This window comes from Macrobrachium nipponense, chromosome 17 (genome assembly GCF_015104395.2).
Source record: "Macrobrachium nipponense isolate FS-2020 chromosome 17, ASM1510439v2, whole genome shotgun sequence".
Classification (NCBI taxonomy): domain Eukaryota; kingdom Metazoa; phylum Arthropoda; class Malacostraca; order Decapoda; family Palaemonidae; genus Macrobrachium; species Macrobrachium nipponense.
Window position 1 is genome coordinate 81349192 of NC_087210.1, and position 12662 is coordinate 81361853.

The following is a 12662-nucleotide window of genomic DNA, read 5'->3' on the forward strand; positions in this document are numbered from 1 at the left end:
ATCCGATTTATCGTCGTTTGCAATAACTATCTGTTTTCTGTTGTGTAAAAATTCTTTTAACCATCTTCCTACTTTATCCACGATATTGTGTTTTCTAATTTTCTTCGCTAATATATTATGGTCTACTTTATCAAAAGCTTTTCCAAAGTCTAAATAAACCACATCTGTTTCATTTCCGCTTTTCATATTTTTGAATATGTTCTCACGGTGGACTAACAGTTGGGTTTGTGTACTTTTTCCGGGTACGAAACCATGTTGTCCTTTATTAAACAAATTATTTTTTATTAAATGTTTCATAATATTTTTCTTCATTACCCTTTCATACACTTTCATAATATGTGATGTTAGACTCACAGGCCTATAATTACTTGCCTCTAGTCTTGATCCACTTTTGAAAGTAAGGGGTAATATATGCTAATTTGTGCTCATCATAAATCTTGCCTGTATCTACACTTTGTCTTAATAATATTGCAAGTGGCTGGTCTATTTGCGATAGAATGAACTACTTTCTTTAACAAAATAGCAGGAATTCCATCAGGCCCTGCAGCAGCTCCATTTTTAATTTCATTAATAGCCTGCACAATATCAGCTTCCAGAGAGCTGGAAGACCTAAAACTAGAAATAGGCCTAGACCTCCCAACGGGAGGCTGGAGATGAGTTGGAGATTCGTGGAAGTGAAAGCACTGGAGGAAAGAGGTGAGTGGCGGAATGGCACGGAGGCGTTTTGCGTTCTGTGTTTGAGGCGATGATTTCACGACTTGGAATAATGAGTATTGTATTTAACGTTTGTCAGATTGAAATAGAGTTTTATCTGAAATCAAGTGTTATTCTGAAGGTTACTGAAACACCTGTTTATTTTTATATTTTAATATTTTTAACAATATTGTCAGATTTGTCCTTTATTTCCAGTTTCAGTTAACGAATTTAATCATATATACAGGTTTAGAATGTATGCATGTAACAGTTTCTGGATCATATGATATTCATGAAATATTTCGGTTTATTATATTATTATTATTATTATTATTATTATTATTATTATTAGAAAAATAGTCCACATTAGTATGTATACAAAAAAGTAAATTATTTAAATGCAGTAAGACATATATTGGGTATTACGTTACCTATTGGTAAATTAGGCCTACTTATTTGCTGCAATGACATTGGAGTCGCTTTGTGAATTTAGCCCTAACATTTACATAGTAAACATATAGAATTATTTGAAGACCCAGGCTTTTTTTTTTTTTAAAGGATTTCTCATGCTAACAGCCTGACAACAACGTTTTATAGGCCTAAATTGTGTAGCGTCAGAGATATGGGTGTCATAACCGCTAACGGCGTTCTACATAGGCCTATTCTGAGCTTACAGATTACCGGATCAGCAGCTGGTTGGCAAAACCTTTTTATTAAAACTCACTTAGGCCTATCCTGAGCCTACGGTTCAAGCGAAAGATGCAATGGACTACTACCCTAGTACTCCCCGTAGGGGGGTTAGTACCGTCAGTGCACCTCATGCGGTGCACTGTAGGCATTACTTCAGGTTCTATGCAACGTGCCGAAGCTGCAACCCCTTTCGTTCCTTTGACTGTACCTCCTTTCATGTTCTCTTTCTTCGATCTTACTTTCCCGCTCCCCTAACAATTGCTTCATAGTGCAATTGCAAGGTTTTCGTCCTGTTGCACCTATCAACCCTTTTGCTGTCAGTTTCCATTTCAGCGCTGAATGGCCTCATAGGTCCCAGTGCTTGGCCTTTGGCCTAAATTCTGTATGCAATTCAACTACCCTAGTACTATTTTCCTTGCGCTGTAATACTTTTTTTTTTTTACATAATTATTAATTTATTTTTTCTTTTTTTAGTAAGTGGCATCTCCTCTTTCTGCATTTTCCTCTACCTCCTCTTACTGTTTCCTGATGAGCACCTAATTCTTTGGAAGTTTGAATTCCAAGTCAGTGGCCCCTTTGGGGGGCTTGTTCCGATTGGCTAGGTCTCATCTTCTTGCTGAATAATAATAATAATAATAATAATAATAATAATAATAATAATAATAATAAGACCTGAAAATAGAAATAAGAAGGATATGGGATATGCCAGTGGAAGTTGTACCCATAATCATAGCAACACTAGGAGGCACGATCCCAAGATCCCTGAAAAGGAACCTGGAAAAACTAGAGGTTGAAGTAGCTCCAGGACTCAGCAGAGGAGTGGGATTCTTGGAAAGGTGCACATATTAAGAAAAGTGATGGACTCCTAAGGAGGCAGGATGTAACCAGGAACCCCACACTGTAAGTACCACCCAGTCGAATTGGAGGACTGTGATTGACCCCCAAAAAATTATGATAATAATAATAATAATACATATTATTTGAGTCAGCTGTGGTGTGTCTTGAGATGGTAGGAGCAACCTCTTCATTATAAAGGAGTTCTCTGCCCATTTTATGGTCTGAAGCAATACTCTTCATTTTCATTAGTATTTGTATTTTTTGTCTTTCGATTTCTCAATGCCTACCTTAACGGGTTTATTATTCTTTTCGAAGTTTTATGGCCAATTCATTTCCCCGTTTCTCACTGACTGTTTAGCTCGGTCCGTGAAGAGTTGGTCATAAAAGAATTTTTTATCCAAATTCCAAATACAGACGTTTTATTATTCTCTATTTGGTGGAGCTTGGATGATATAGCTCATTGTGGTGTAGTTTCTGTTGTTGTATCGGTTGTATGTTGTATTCGGTTACTGTATGTGTTTGTCTGTTGGTAAATACGATATTCCTTGTTCACTGCAATGCAGTTTTACAAGATCTTGTTAGTAATGAATGTAAACGTGTTGATTTTGTTCAAAGCTGCATGAATCAGTTGATATACATACATACATACTACAGTCAAGGTTCCTTAATATAAACATACAGGAATCATTGGTTATGCATTGAAATTGTTCAGAGTTCTATAAGTCGGTTCGTATTCATTAATTATCACATTCTTGGCTTATTTTAATGAAGCAATTGGCTGGATAATGATCTCACATATTTTCTGTTGGTAAATACTGTATTCCTTTTTCACTGCAGTCCAGTATCCTTAACAAGATCCTTTAGTAATTAATGGACATGTTTTGAAATAGTCCAAAACTACGTAGATCAATTGATATACATACTGCAGTCAGTGTGCCTTAATATAAACATATACAGGAATCATTATGATTATGTTTTGAAATTGTTCTGAGTTCTGTAAGTCGGTTTGGATACATTAATTATCACATTCTTGGTTCTTTAGGGGAAGCAATTGACTCTCACATATTTTTAGAATAATGTCGTTTGAACCTTGACCTTGAAATAGATTGCAGTACTGACTTTTTAAATAGTCGTGGAAATCGTAAATATAGATGTCATCAGTCCCTTTCCCCCTTCCCCTCTCCTAACCTCCCTCCTCCCCCACAGGGTCATCTAGCCGCCTCCCCCCCCCCCTTCGCTTCCACCTCCCCCTCCTCGACCCCTGTCCCCTTCCGTCCTCTCCCAATAGGCAAATAATAAAAGAAAGAAAAATCGCCACGGGTCATCTAGTCGCCTTCCTTTCCCTTCCCCTCCCATACCCTCTTCCTCCCCCTCCTCCTCCCCCCTCCCCCGTTGGTCTTGGCATTTTCAAAGGAGGACGAAGGTCCCCGGTGGTGCCAGGACTTCACTTTCCTGTGGAGGTCATCGCCTGCGGAAACAGGCGAAAGGCAGAAGATATTTTTAATTCTTTTGTTCTTGTTGGTTGTGGTGGTTATGATCAAGGTAGCTTTATGCCAGCACGGGCTCTTGCTCATAAAGCAGTCAGGAAATTAGTTTTCGTTTCTCGTTTTAAAATGTAAGGATACTTGAAGTATTAGTGATAGAAAAGATAGTTGTTTTTCTGTTGATTTAGCCAGATAATTAGAGGGAAAAATTACTCTGTACTTTTAATAGCCATTTTTAGCCAGATGATTTGAGGAACAAATCACTCATTACTTTAACTAACCTTTTTAAAGAGGGGGAATTATATAAGCCTCATGGGAAAACCGAAGTTGAGAGAGAATTCCCTGATTTTGCTGGATATAGCTTAGGCCACATTTTGTTTGTCCCTTCGTGTATATCCGTCAAAGTTGCGTGATTTGTGTTGTTTTCTCTTAATATTTATGTTTAGGACACAGATTTACCCATAACACGATCTGTAAGAATATGATATTGGAATAGTCTTCGTATGGCTATTAATATCAGGCGAAAGCGACTTATATACTTTCTTTGGAAAGCTTTACGGGCTGCTCTATGAGCAAGAGCCCGTGCCGGCATAAGGCTATAGCTCAGTCAAAAACAACATTGCAAAGCTTGTAACTTAATTGTCCTCATGCTCTCTCGCCCCCATTTATTTTGATACTAATTAAAATAAATGGAATTAAAGGTGAATAGATCTTGAAAAGAAAGCAAAAAGGAGAAACAAAAATGAGAAACAAACAAAATAAAAATAAGTGAAAGAAATAAATAACTGAAAATAAAGGAAATGTCCAACCGCGTCTTTGAATCCTCGAAGAATTTTTGCCGTTTATAAAAGGCTGCTTTTACAGCAAGCGAATCGAATTGATTCAATTCATGAAGAATCAACGTGATTCATGATCCGCTTTGATTCGCCACGCTGATTTCAATGCAACCGTTGACCACAAGCGAATCGAGTCAGTTCATGAAGAATCAGCACGATTCATGTTTCGTCTTGATTCGTCACGTTGATTTTCAGTGTAACTGTTGACAACAAGGTGAATCGAGTCAATTCAGATCATGCCGATTCGCTTGGTGTATATAAATGGTTGCACTGAAATTACTGTGGCGAATCCAGACGAATCATGATTCGTGTTGATTGTTCATGAATTGATTCGAATCACTTGGTGTAAACTATTACACTGATGTTAGTGTAGCGAATCAAGACGAATCACGAATCGTGTTGAATATTCATGAATTGATTCGATTCACACGGTGTAAACGGTTGCATTAAAATTACTGTGGCGAATCCAGACGAATCACGAATCGTGTTGATTCTTCGTGAATTGTTTCGATTCGAGTCGCTCGGTGTAAACACGTAAGGAACCGAGAACTTGAACGAATTCGAAACCTCTATTTCGAATCCCCTTGTCCGACATTCGTGGAACTTTACAGGCAGTCGGCTTTATTTTCGTGTCGTCAGCACGTTCGTGATTCCGATTTCTTTATGCGATGGCTCGTATTAGTTTCGTGTATTTCATCGTTTTTTTTTTTTAATCCCCTTATGATGCTTCTACATCTATGTTTTTTTTTTTTTTTGTCAAGGAATAATCATAATAAATAATTGTTAATTAATAATTAATTATTATTAATTATTATTATTATTATTATTATTATTTTTATTATTATTATTATTATTATTATTATTATTTATGGCCGGCGCTTTTTTTTTTTTTATTTTATTTATTCATTTATTTATTATTTTTTTCGAGGTAACAGTCCGTCAAATTACTGAGAGATGAAATTACCTTAACAATCTGTGTTAGCTACTGTAATAATAATAATATAATAATAATAATAATAATAATAATAATAATAATAATAATAATAATAATAATAAGATTAATTAATTATTATTATTATTATTATTATTATTATTATTATTATTATTATTATTATTATTATTACTGAGAAGATGAACACCATTCATACCCCACAGGAGGATCAACTGACTTTCAAATTCAGGCTTCCAAAGAATATTATGATATTCATTTAAAGGAAGTAACAGAAGGTGATAGGAAATAAAGAAAGAAGAGATAATTTATTAGTTGACATTTTCGTCTTATTATTTATTTATTTATTTATTTATTTATTTTTTGTTTTGTCCGTTTCGTTTTCGCTTGCATGCAACACGTAAACAGACCCTTCAGCAGTGTTCAAGGTGACCGTATTTGTTTTAAATCCCTATTTAATTTACTAATTATTAAAGGCGATTAATTGCCCTCTTATTACCTTCGGTTGACGTCGCGTTAAGGTCATCAAATAGGACGTCAAGTCAAGAACGTTAATTGATTGCGTCATTCGGAGTTTGCCGTCGATAAGCGCATGCGCGGTCTTCGTCAGTTACTCTTCTGACGTTGAAAGTTTATATGAAGGTATTTTTTTTATTATTATTAATTCGTTATTATTGATACAGTAAAGCAATGCAAGTGCTAGCGGTATTACCCTTGAATTTGAATAAATTTTCATCTATTTATTCATTGCAAGTGCTAATGTTATTGACTATTTTAATAGTTTTTTTTATTTATTGATTATTTTTTTATTTCTTCTTTTTATAAGTGAGGTCTTTTTTTTCCATATTTTCCTTGACCTTCTCTTACTTCCCTGAGGGGGGCTCGTTCCATAATAATAATAATAATAATAATAATAATAATAATAATAAAATAATAATTAATAATAATAATAATAATATTAGTAGCAAACACAGAATGTTAAGGTAACTTTTTATCTCTCAGTATTGTGACGGATTGTTGCCTCGAACCAAAATAAATAAATTAATAAATAAATAAACAAAAAGCGTCACCATAGTTCACCGCTGCTATAAATGCAGCCGGAGAAACCCCAACACGCATTGCACGCGCCGGGGACTTAAAAAAAAAAAAAAAAAAAAAAAAAAAAAAAAGGGAAAAAAACGCGCCTAGAAGTAAACCACAACGTTACGGCTTTGGCGAGGTAAAACCTTGTGAACAGCGCCGTTTCCTGTTGGCGAACTTCTCGTGTGCCGGAAAGGAAAGTCTCGCAGACCTTTTAAGATCCTATTCCACGAAACTTGTGTCTTGTCTGGAAAAAAGGAAAAAGCTTAGGCCCCCAAGGCACGTATCCATCAGCTAGCCAACTAGATGACTGCCTTTCGTACGTTTTCCGTAGGCTCTCAAGGTCATTCGGGAGGAGGAAGTCGGGTTAGTTTTATCGCTGGTTTAGAAGAGGAAACTGGAATCGTGTAGCACTTCGGTTCTGAATTGAATAAAGGCCAATTGAAGGAAACTATTGAAATAGGAATTTGACGTAGTGGAAGGAGCTTTTTATAGGCAATTGAGGGAAATGCCTAGTAGGAAGTTGACGTAGTGGAAAGGGACTTTACCCGACGGAAAGCAAAAAGTCAATCACCGACTGGACTCGACCGTATCGAGACTGAAACGAATAAGAACGAAAGAATCCATCAGCCCATTAAATGAACTAGAGAGCGGGAGGGGGGAGGGAGAATATTGCTATCTTTAGTCACCAGGCACTGCAACAACCCACAACCCCCGCCCACACCACCCCCCCCCCCATTCCCCACCCTTCCCCTCCCCCTCCCCCAAAGCCACCCATTCAAGATGACCTCAAAGCGGCAGAGAGCGTCTGCTGTTTTTCTCTCTCTCTCTCTCGTTCTCCCCCCTCTCTCTCTCTCTCTCTCTCTCTTGCTAGCGTTGGCGGCGGCGGCGTCCCCAAAGTCGGGCCACTGGGTCCCTCGCAATCATCCCCCATGAATGACCCTGAGAGAGCGCCTGATGCCAGCGGTAGTTGGACGGCGAGTTTCCTGACATAAGGCCAGTGGTGCGGTGCCGCCATCGTTGACAATGGACTAGGTGGGAACAAGTCTCAGACGTCTATTGGACTCGGTGCGAAGAACACACACGCCAGGAGAACTCGCGCGCGCGGGAACAGTTTTGTGTGCAATTGACGACGCTCCTGTGTGTGTGTTTGTGAAGATTTTCCCCGTTTTACTCAGTCGTGCGTCTGATTTCGTTGCTGTGACGAGGATATTAACGACACCGGATAATATACCGGAATATTTACGAAAAGCATCGATTTCCTGTTTTGATATTTGGAAAATAACCGAGAAAGAATAAGAAAATCTCGGTCGAAAAATTTAAGATTTTTCCCCCTTTTTATTTTTCGTTGGAAACTATCATTTTACATCGTTCAGCAGTTGTTCACGGCAAGATGTGTGTCAAGGTAGGTCAGGGGTCGAAATTCGTTCGGTGAAACACCGCTGTATGTGTGTGGTAGAGAGAGAGAGAGAGATAGAGAGAGAGAGAGAGGTTGATGAGTGTTATGCTATCTCAACTTGATCTTTCTTGAAATAAAATTAATTTGAGATATTTATCATAAATATATAATGTAGATGATTTATTTATCATTGTATGAATTCGATAACATTATAATGTAGGAGTGTGTTTATCAAAGTTAATTCATTGTATGATTAAGTTCAATTATAATGTAGGGGTGTGTGTCATTAATTTAACTCGCTGCATGACTGAGTTCCAGACAGAATGTGTGAAGAAAATATCTAAAAGAATTTTAGTTGAAATACAGCTTAAATATTTGAATATATTCGAGAAAATGTACAAGGCATAAGACTCAGGCTTCGTAGATGCTGTAATGTGATAGCTGAAGGTAAACAGATGTTCACAATAAATACTTATAAGTTAAAATTAAATTGATAAGGAAGTTCTTCGGTAATAGAATAGGCAACATGAACTTCAGTGAAATTCACAATGCATATTTACGTGAGAGTTTTACCTTTAGAGAGAGAGAGAGAGAGAGAGAGAGCAGTCTGTTCCATATTTTTGTGTACATTTGCCAATTATTTTGCTACTACAGTATTCACGAGATATTTATTAATATTTTTCAGAGATCTGCTTTTTGGTTAAAATCGGAAATTAAATAAAAGGCAATTGTGACGGAAGAGACTCTCTCTCTCTCTCTCTCTCTCTCTCTCTCTCTCTCTCTCTCATCCAGGGAGATGATATTGGACAATTGGGTAAAATAGAAGAGGTGTGCGATATAAACTGAGCAAGAGGATCTCCTGCATTTAAAAGAGGATGTGGTAAGGATCATTACAGGATGCTATCAATCTTGACGGATGAGAGAGAGAGAGAGAGAGAGAGAGAGAGAGAGAGAGAGAGAGAGAATCGTTATAGCTCAGTTACGAGTATTGTATGCCAACGTTTGTTAACAATGTGGATAGATAGATGTAAATATGTCAAAGTTTGATAACATGAGAGAGAAAGAGAGAGAGAGTTATTGTTGTTCAGTTACAAGTGTGATACGTCAACGTTTGATATCAGGAGAGAGAGAGAGAGAGAGAGAGAGAGAGAGAGAGAGAGTGAGTCATTGTTGCTCAGTTACGAATATTGTATGCCAGAGAGAGAGAGAGAGAGAGAGAGAGAGAGAGAATTATTGTTGTTCCGTTACAAGTATGATACGTCAACGTTTGATAGCAGGAGAGAGAGAGAGAGAGAGAGAGAGAGGAGAGAGAGAGAGAGAGAGATACAAATGGCTATCTTATTTCCAATTTGCCTTGACATTCACGACCGGCTGTTTGTTTATATCGCGGTGTGACATCTCGGCTGGGATCGACAAGGATGGAGAAGTTGATTCGCGCGCGCCCCTTTTTTATTTTTATTTTTTTATTTTTTCTCTCCATATTATTATTTCCTTTTATTTTGCTATAAAAGTATACTATATTTGCAATGGGTGCCTTTTTGCTCACATAAAAGTTACTAGGTTCGGTTATGTGTATGTTAAGGTTATATCCACTGGGTCTTATATCCATAGATATTTCTGTTCGTTTCGTCCAGATGTTTCGTTTCGCAGTACTGACTTGGGTTTATAGTTATTTATGAATCTCCCGCAATATGCCGGTGTAGCAAAACTTGTTTTACGGCAATTTGCGTTTTCGTTGGGTTATTACTTAAGTTTGAGGGAAATAAAATTCGGTATTGTCAAGTTTGAGAGAAATAAAAGTCGGTTTTGTCTTCAAGTCGGTCATAATAATAATAATAATAATAATAATAATAATAATATATTATTATTGATTATTATTATTATTATTATTATTATTATTATTATTATTATTATTATTATTATTATTATTGGGGAAGAACTCCACTATAATGTCAGCGTAAACACATATTAAAAATATATACAAAAGAGAGCTTTCGAGAACCTACTCCATTGATTAGGGGAATCGAGCAAGTTCTCGAACGATCTCTTTTTGTTTATGCAATATTTTTAAGATACATTTTTTTTCACAGACGTCGCTGTGGATTTCTTGACAATAGTAACTCATGGGATTATTATTATTATTATTAAATTATTATTATTATTATTATTATTATTCATCACGCTTTTAGTAGTAAGGTTACATATGTTTAATATACGTTTTCACATACGCCATTGTGGATTTATTGACTATTTTAGTGACTCATGGGATTATTATTATTATTTTTATTATTATTATTATTATTATTATTATTATTATTATTTATTATTATTATTATTATTATTATTAACTGCTTTAGTAGTAAGGTTACATATATTCTAACAAGGATCCGACAGCATCAGATTATCATAGAGAAAAGAGATAACAGTTAAATTTTAAAGAAAAACATTTTAAGTACATGATAACATGGCAGCAGAGGGAACAATTCGAACACTGAAACAAAGTTCTTTTATAGTAATATTTAATGACAAGGCAACATCGTAACGTCACGTGCAAATGCAGCTGCTTTGCGAGACGGAACAGAACAGATGCGACAGCTGTCAACAGCTGTAAATAAAGACTAGTGATGCTGCTGTCATGGTGTATAATATCCATTAAGGGGTAAATTACTTCATTAATTTTCGTTATCAGAGTTCCTCTGGTGGATCTGGATGCATTTTTTTTTTTCTCTCTCTCTCTCTGAGAGGGTTTCTTTATAGTGGCTTAGCGTTTAAGACACTCAAAGCGTGTAACGGTGTAACGGTTGCAAAATTGTTACCTATTTCAGTACTGGATGGAAGGCAACAAAGGTGTGTAAAATATATATATATATATATATATATATATATATATATATATATATATATATGTAATGTATTATTATATATCATATATATATATATCATATATATATATATATATATATATATGTATATATATAATATATATATATATATATATATTATATATATATATATATATATTATACATATAAATATATATTATATGAAGATAACGTTCAAATAGTGTTTTATGGGCCTTTTATCTTCATATTAAACTGTTGTATATTACGGTAAAAGACATTCATAAAAATATCATATGTATAATAACCGTATTCAATATTGAGTGAGATTATGATAATAACGATGCTAACTTCCATTTATTTTTAAAAATCTATAACAATATCGATGAAACGCATAAAAAATACGTCAGATTTTGAAAATTTGAATTAGAAACTGGAATTATGACGTGATGCAGTTTCCTTTAAGTCTGTGGAGCAGTCGATATTCTTACATTATGTTCCCGCATTTGTCCGTTCGATCACGGTATAAAGATTTCGTGTCAGACAGACAAACAGGGAAGTCTGTCTGGCTTGTTGCGAAGATTGCATGTTGGCTGGCGTGAACTGCATTCGGGAAACTACGTAGCATATTGCAGTGCAATAGCACTTACCTTTAAAAAAAAAAAAACGTAAAGGAAGAAATTCTATAAACGCGATAGGGAATTCGTTAGCCCTTTAGGGAATCTCATAGGTTCGTTCGGGAATTCGTTAGTCCTGTATGGAATTCGTTAGCTCGTTAGGGAATCTTTTAGTCCGTTCGGGAATCTGTTAGTCCGTTGGGAATTCGTTAGTCCGTTAGGGAATCTGTTAGTCCGTTAGGGAATCTTTTAGGTTCGTTCGGGAATCTGCTATTCCGTTCGGGAATTCGTTTGCCCGTTCGGAAATCTGTTAGTCCGTTCGGGAATCTGTTAGTCCGTTCGGGAATTCTGTTTGTCCGTTAGGGAATCTGTTAGTCCGTTAGGGAATCTGTTAGTCCGTTCGGGAATTCGTTAGCCCGTTAGGGAATCTGTTAGCCCGTTGGTAATTCGTTAGTCCGTAAGGGAATCTGTTAGCCCTTTAGGGAATCTGTTAGTCTGTTCGCGAATCTGTTAGTCTGTTCAGGAATTCTTTAAGCCCGTTCGGGAATTCTGTTAGTCTGTTCGGGAATTCGTTATTCCGTTCGGGAATTCGTTAGTCCGTTGGGGAATCTATTAGTCTGTTCGGGAATCTTTAAGGCCTTTACGGAATATATCTTTTTGTGGTTACGTATCGTAACGAGAGTGTTTTGTTACGTCGAGTTCAAAATCTGGTGATAAAGTGTGGAATAAGATATGGAATCCAAACGGTACATTAGTTATGTTTGCTTAAATGAGTGCTTCTCCACTGGAGAGAGAGAGAGAGAGAGAGAGAGAGAGAGAGAGAGAGAGAGAGAGAGAGAGAGAGAGAGAGCAGATGTTTAAGAAGTGTAGCTTAAAGAGAATATTTCTACAAGTCTTGGTCTTCATCTTCATCCATGGTTGGTTGTTGTGTTTTCACAGTTGTAAAATGAACATTTTATTTATTTATTTATTTATTTATTTATTTATTTATTTATTTATTTTATTTATTTATTTATTTATTAGGGGGAAAATGACAACCATTTCATTTTGGAAAGTGGGCATTGGCAAACTTGAAACGACTGGGAATCATTGCGTTAAAATCTTTTACAAAAACATACCCGAAACACTGTGGGTTACTATAATAACCTAGCACAACGCCGCCATGAGCTCTTGTCCTTTACAAAGTAACCCATGAAGGATGGAAACAAAATTTGTCCACCACTTTGAGAAACGAGTT

At 36.1% G+C, this 12662-nt stretch overlaps 1 protein-coding gene across 3 annotated transcripts in view; it reads left to right on the forward strand.

Annotated features, from left to right (window-relative positions):
- Nucleotides 1-12662, forward strand: part of LOC135196370 (uncharacterized) — a 103483-nt gene that overhangs the window by 18443 nt on the left and 72378 nt on the right. The window contains exon 1 of one of the 3 annotated variants that reach the window (XM_064223152.1): nucleotides 7525-7974. The exons of the other annotated variants lie outside the window; for them this stretch is intronic. The gene's annotated coding sequence lies outside the window, so the exon portion shown is untranslated. Of the gene's footprint in view, nucleotides 1-7524; nucleotides 7975-12662 lie in introns of those variants that run through there. 3 annotated transcript variants of the gene reach the window in all.